At 37.2% G+C, this 7501-nt stretch overlaps 1 non-coding gene across 1 annotated transcript; it reads right to left on the reverse strand.

Moving 5' to 3' along the window:
* Positions 1-5725: 5725 nt before the first annotated feature.
* LOC127747816 (small nucleolar RNA R71) lies at positions 5726-5829 on the reverse strand. Its single transcript, XR_008009763.1, has one exon. It is a non-coding gene; the product is annotated as a small nucleolar RNA R71 (small nucleolar RNA).
* Positions 5830-7501: the final 1672 nt, after the last annotated feature.

The following is a 7501-nucleotide window of genomic DNA, read 5'->3' on the forward strand; positions in this document are numbered from 1 at the left end:
ACGCCCAAGTGAATTCTGGAGCTGGCGTGCCACGCCTTCGAAACAAAGTGGCATGCCCTAGTGATGAACTCTTCTAAATGATGAATTGGCGTGCCACGCCCAGCCTCTGGCATGCCACGCCCCTTCAATGGTCTTTATTATTGCTCTCTGGAAAGTTGTACTAGCGTGCCACGCCCAGCTTCTGGCATGCCATGCCAATGAAATTTTGTGGCATTTATTTCAAGTGGCACGCCTGCTTCACACGCCCCACTTGTTTTGTTGTTTCCTTCCCATTTTTGATGTCTTTTTCTCCTGAAATTCAGCACAAACTCATTTCAAAGCAATGTACTATGATATTCATCAATAAGGCATGTATTGCAATGATCAAATGAGATTATGCCTCTTCTATGGTCCTTTTTATGCAAGAAAAAAAGGTAGATGATGCAAGTCATCACAACACCAAACTTAAGCTTTGCTTGTCCCAAGCAAATCATTGTGAGTGGTCTTTTTATGAATTGAGACCTTGGCTTTGAAATGATGTAAACATGACTAAGAATAGGACTTAGTGTTTAACTCATGCATGAATATTTTAATGTCACAAAGGGTCCCTAGATCCTTGAGGGTTCTTTCAAGTGTATGCTTCAAGGGTCCTCTTTAGTGATTGTCACCTTGAATTAGCAAGAGTTTCTCATTCTCTTTTTGATTTTTTTTATTGACCATGACTCTAAGTGTTTTGTCTCAAGACAACCCTTTAGTTAGGATTTCAATTAGCACTCCCAAACCAGTTGGCTTTAGGGTACTAGGTGTTGAAACACCACTGAGAATCTACTTGCCTAGGTCTCTTCTTGACACATCTTCACCACAAGAATCTACTAGGGTTTTCAACTCTTTTGAGCTTTTTTTTATGTTTTCTTTTCATCCCAGTAGTTGATGCTCAGAGCCTTGGGTCTTTATTTCTTACTACTTCTTGGGTCTATAGATATTCAAGGAACACCCCTCAACCTTTACTTGTCATACCTTCTAAGACTAGTCACCTTTCATGACTCATTTTCTCTTGTTCATTCAGGGTTCCACATTTAGTCTTTTCTTTCTTAGCTGTTGAATGATCTCTCTTGGTCTTAGTCTCATTTACTCTTATTTTTGCACAACTCACAACAACTCTTATGGAGACAAACTATACTTTATTGATGTTGAAAAGACTAGAAATAACATTGCGTTTTCTTTTTTGTAATTCAAAGGACTCACAAAAGACTTCAAGTATAAAAACTAAACATGAAAAATAAACTATCCTTACTATTTATTCTCAATCATAAAGTAAAGCAGAGAGAAAAGCTTAAGCAAATTTTAGAATTTGGAAAATGTCAACCATGGGACTTAACAACCTTGTGCAGCTTCAACTTCAGTTCATTGGTCCTTTGCCTTTGTCTTTCTTCTTTGAAGGGGAGGAGTCATCTTCATCCTTTTTGGAGGATCCTTCTTGAGCTTTCTTGTCCTTGGGCTTCCAGAATCCAAGCCTTTGCATGTATTTTCTTTCATCCTCCTTGTGTTTAGCCAGGATTTCCTCTTGTCTAGCACTCAACTCCTCCAGTCCTTGCAAGAATGTTGGGTATCCGGGGTTAAGAGCAGCCACAGCGTTACACAAGTGATTCAGCTTCGCTTGTGTGTTGATATCATATTGCCTCCTTAAAACAGTTCGGGCATCATAAAGATGCCTGAACTCAGCAAGGTTCCTTTGCTACCATTTGTTCTGCTCCATTACTTTGTCGAGTGCACTTCGCACCTCTCCCCAGTTGAACTGTTATTGCTGCTCCTTCCTTGCTTGCTCAAAGCTTCCTTGGAGGTTTTGTATATTCTCATTCATTTGGTCCCATTGCTTTCTTTGGCTATCCTGGAATTGGTTGACATCTTCCCTCAATTGGTGCAAATCTCCCTTCATTTGATGCACATCTCCAAGCAGCTGCTTGATGAGCGGATAATTTATACGCTTTTTGGCATTGTTTTTAGGTAGTTTTTAGTAGGATCTAGCTACTTTTAGGGATGTTTTTATTAGTTTTTATGCAAAATTCACATTTCTGGACTTTAATATGAGTTTGTGTGTTTTTCTGTGATTTCAGGTATTTTTTGGCTGAAATTGAGGGACTTGAGCAAAAATCTTATAGGAGGCTGACAAAGGACTGCTGATGCTGTTGGATTCTGACCTCCCTGCACTCGCAATGGATTTTCTGGAGCTAGAGAACTTCAAATGGCATGCTCTCAATTGCGTTGGAAAGTAGACATCCAGGGCATTCCAGAAAAATTTAATAGTCCACACTTTATTTGAGTTTAGATGATGCAAACTGGCGTTTAACGCCAGCTCCATGCTGCATTCTGGAGTAAAACACCAGAAACACATCACAAACCAGAGTTAAACGCCAAAAACACATTACAACTTGGCGTTTAACCCCAAGAAAAGCCTCTGTACGTGTAAAGCTCAAGCTCAGCACAAGCACACACCAAAGTGGGCCCTGGAAGTGGATTTCTGCACTTAGACTTTTTCTGTAAACCCTAGTAGCTAGTTTAGTATAAATAGAACTTTTTACTATTATACTAGCGTCTTTTCTTGGGATTATCTTTTGATCCTTTGATCACGTTTTGGGGGCTGGCCATTCGGCCATGCCTAGACCTTGTTCTTATATATTTTCAATGGTGGAGTTTCTAGGCACCATAGAATAAGATGTGGAGCTCTACTGTTCCTCGAGTATTAATGCAATTACTATTATTCTTCTATTTAGTTCAGCTTATTCTTATTCTAAGATATTTGCTGCACTTCAACATGATGAATGTGATGATCCGTGACACTCATCATCATTCTCACCTATAAACGCGTGCCTGACAACCACTTCCGTTCTACCTTAGATCAAGCGTGTATCTCTTAGATTCCTTAATCATAATCTTCGTGGTATAAGCTAGAATTATTGGCAGCCATTCCTAAGATCCGGAAAGTCTAAACCTTGTCTGTGGTATTTCGAGTAGGATCTGAGATGGGGTGACTGTGACGAGCTTCAAACTCGCGAGTGTTGGACATAGTGACAGACGCAAAAGAATCACTGGATTCTATTCCGACATGATCAAGAACCGACAGATGATTAGCCATGCTGTGACAGAGCATTTGGACTATTTTCACTGAGAGGACGGAAGGTAGCCATTGACACCGGTGAAACCCGAACATACAGCTTGCCATGGATGGGAGTAAGAATGATTGTTTGAAAGTAGTAGGAAAGCAGAGATTTAGAAGGAATACAGCATCTCCATACACTGATTTGAAATTCCCACCAATGAATTACATAAGTATTTCTATCTTTATTTATTTTTATATTTTCGAAAACCATTATAACCATTTAATCCACCTAACTGAGATTTACAAGATGACCATAGCTTGCTTCAGACCAACAGTCTCCGTGGGATCGACCCTTACTCACGTAAGGTATTACTTGGACGACCCAGTGCACTTGCTGGTTAGTTGTGCGAAGTTGTGACAAAGTGTGATTCATGTTTGAGAGCTCCAAGTCTTTGGCGCCATTGTTGATGATCACAATTTCGTGCATGCACCAAGTTTTTGGCGCCGTTGCCGGGGATTGTTCAAGTTTGAAGCCAGCGATTATTTAAGATTCCGGCAATAACACTAAGTTTTTGGCGCCGTTGCTGGGGATTGGTCGAGTTTGGACAACTGACAGTTCATGTTGTTGCTTAGATTAGGTAATTTTCTTTTCAAAAAGTTTTACAAAATCTTTCAAAAAAAATTTTTATTTGCTTTCGTTTTTCCAAAAAGAAATTTTCGAAAAATCCAAAAAAAAATTATAAAATCATAAAAATAAAAAATATTTTGTGTTTCTTGTTTGAGTCTAGTGTCAATTTCTAAGTTTGGTGTCAATTGCATGTTTTTAAAATTCTTGCATTTTTCAAAAAAAAAAATTTATGCATTGCATTCTTCATGATATACAAGTTGTTCTTGATAAGTCTTTTTGTTTGATCTTCATATTTTCTTGTTTTGTGTCTTTTGTTGTTTTTCATATGCATCTTTGCATTCATAGTGTCTAAACATGAAAAATTTCTAAGTTTGGTGTCTTGCATGTGTTTCTTTTCTTGAAAATTTTTCAAAAATAAATCTTGATGTTCATCATGATCTTCAAAGTGTTCTTGGTGTTCATCTTTACATTCATAGCATTCTTGCATGCATCATCGGTTTTGATCCAAAATTTTCATGTTTTGGGTCATATTTATGTTTTTCTCTCTCATCATTAAAAATTCAAAAAAATCAAAAAATATATTTCCCTTATTTTTCTCATAAATTTTGAAATCTTTGGGTTGACTTAGTAAAAATTTTTTAAAATAAGTTGTTTCTTGTTAGTCAAGTCAAGATTTCAATTTTAAAAATCCTATCTTTTCAAAACTTTTTCAAAAATCAAATCTTTTTTCATTATCTTTTCAGAACTTTTTCAAAAATCAAATCAAATCTTTTTCGAAAATTTTTTAAAATTGATTTTTAAAATCTTTTTCTTATCTTTATTTCATGATTTCCAAAAACTCTACTAACAATTGATGTGATTGATTCAAAAATTTGAAGTTTGTTACTTTCTTGTTAAGAAAGGTTCAATCTTTAAATTCCAGAATCATATCCTTTAGTTTCTTGTTAGTCAAGTAATCAATTTTAATTTTAAAAATCAAAACTTTTTCAAAATATCTTTTTCAATCATATCTGTTTCAAAATTGATTTCAAAATCTTTTCTAACTTCTTATCTTTTCAAAATTGATTTTCAAATCTTTTTCAACTAACTAATTGACTTTTTGTTGTTTCTTATCTTTTTCAAAACCACCTAACCACTTTTTTCTTTTTAATATTCAAAAATTCCTCACTCTTTTTCAAAATTCTTTTAATTAACTAATTGTTTCAAATTTTAATTTTAATTGTACTTCTTCTCTCAATTTTCGAAAATCACTAACTATTTTTCAAAAATAATTTTCAAAATTCTCTCTCTCATCTTCTTCTATTTATTTATTTAATTACTAACACTCCTCTCTTCATCTAAAAATTCAAACTCTCTCTTATCCTCTATGTTTGAATTTTTCTCATCATTCTTCTATTCTTTTCTTCTTTTACTCACATAAAGGAATCTCTATACTGTGACATAGAGGATTCCTCTTCCTTTTCTGTTCTCTTCTTTTTCATATGAGCAGGAGCAAAGACAAGGACATTCTTGTTAAAGCAGATCCTGAACCTGAAAGGACTCTGAAGAAGAAGCTAAGAGAAGCTAAAACACAACAATCCAGAGAAAACCTTACAGAGAATCTCAAAAAAGAAAGAGACATGGCCGAACGCAATAATAATGGTGGAGGCGCAAGGAGGATGCTTGGTGATTATACTACACCTACTTCCAATTTTTATGGAAGAAGCATCTCAATCCCTGCCATTTGAGCAAACAATTTTGAGCTGAAGCCTCAACTAGTTGCTCTAATACAACAGAACTACAAGTTTCATGGACTTCCATCAGAAGATCCCTATCAGTTTTTAACTGAGTTCTTGCAGATCTGTGATACTGTTAAGACTAATGGAGTAGATCCTGAAGTCTACAAGCTTATGCTTTTCCCTTTTGCTATGAGAGACAGAGCTAGAACATGGTTGGACTCACAACCTAAAGATAGCCTGGACTCTTGGGATAAGCTGGTCACGGCCTTCTTGGCCAAGTTCTTTCCTCCTTAAAAGCTGAGCAAGCTTAGAGTAGATGTTCAGACCTTCAAGCAAAAAGATGGTGAATCCCTCTATGAAGCTTGGGAAAGATACAAGTAGTTGACCAAAAAGTGTCCTTCTGGCATACTTTCAGAGTGGACCATTTTAGATATATTCTATGATGGTCTATCTGAGCTTTCTAAGATGTCACTGGATCATTTTGTAGGTGGATCCATTCACCTAAAGAAAACGCCTGCAGAAGCTCAAGAACTCATTGACATGGTTGCAAATAACCAATTCATGTACACCTCTGAGAGAAATCCTGTGAGTAATGGGACGCCTCGGAGGAAAGGAGTTCTTGAAATTGAAGCTCTGAATGCCATATTGGCTCAGAAAAAAATGTTGACTCAGCAAGTCAACATGATTTCTCAGAGTCTGAATGGATGGCAAAATGCATCCAGCAGTACTAAAGAGGCATCTTCTGAAGAAAAAGCTTATGATCCTGAGAACCCTGCAATGGCAGAGGTGAATTACATGGGTGAACCCTATGGGAACACCTATAATTCCTCATGGAGAAATCGTCCAAATTTCTCATGGAAGGATCAACAAAAGCCCCAACAAGGCTTTAATAATGGTGGAAGAAACAGGTTTAGCAATAGCAAGCCTTTTCCATCATCTTCTCAGCAACAGACAGAGAATTCTGAGCAGAGCCCCTCTAGCTTAGCAAATATAGTCTCTGATCTATCTAAGGCCACCTTAAGTTTCATGAATGAAACAAGGTCCTCCATTAGAAATTTGGAGGCACAAGTGGGTCATCTGAGTAAGAAAATCACTGAAACTCCCCCTAGTACTCTCCCAATCAATACAGAAGAGAATCCAAAAAGAGAGTGCAAGGCCATTGACATAATCAAAATGGCCGAATCCAGAGAGGAATGGGAGGACGTGAATCCTAATAAGGAAGACCTCGTGGGACATCCTCCAGACAGAAAGGAGTTCCCTATTGAGGACCTAAAGGAATCTGAGGCTCATATAGAGACCATAGAGATTCAATTAAACTTTCTTTTGCCATTGATGAGCGGATAATTTATACACTTTTTGGCATTGTTCTTAGGTAGTTTTTAGTAAGTTCAAGATACTTTTAGGGATGTTTTCATTAGTTTTTATGTTAAATTCACATTTCTGGACTTTACTATGAGTTTGTGTGTTTTTCTGTGATTTCAGGTAATTTCTGGCTGAAATTGAGGAACTTGAGCAAAACTCTGAAAAAGGCTGACAAAAGGACTGCTGATGCTATTGGAATCTGACTCCCTGCACTCGAAATGGATTTTCTGGAGCTACAAAACTCCAAATGGCGCACTCTCAACGGCGTTGGAAAGTAGACATCCAGAGCTTTCCAGCAATATATAATAGTCTATACTTTATTCGGAAATTGATGACGTAAATTGGCGTTGAACGCCAAGTACATGCTGCTGTCTGGAGTTAAACGCCAGAAACACATCATGATCCGGAGTTGAACGCCCAAAACACATTATAACTTGGAGTTCAACTCCAAGAAAAGCCTCAGCTCGTGGATAGATCAAGCTCATCCCAAGCATACACCAAGTGAGCCCCGGAAGTGGATTTATGCATCAATTACTTACTCATGTAAACCCTAGTAGCTAGTTTATTATAAATAGGACTTTTTACTAGTGTATTAGATATCTCTGGACGTCTAGTCCTTAGACCATGGGGGCTGGCCATTTGGCCATGCCTGAACCTTTCACTTATGTATTTTTAACAGTGGAGTTTCTGCACACCATAGATTAAGGATGTGGAGCT

Source organism: Arachis duranensis, chromosome 5 (genome assembly GCF_000817695.3).
Source record: "Arachis duranensis cultivar V14167 chromosome 5, aradu.V14167.gnm2.J7QH, whole genome shotgun sequence".
In the NCBI taxonomy this organism is placed as follows: domain Eukaryota; kingdom Viridiplantae; phylum Streptophyta; class Magnoliopsida; order Fabales; family Fabaceae; genus Arachis; species Arachis duranensis.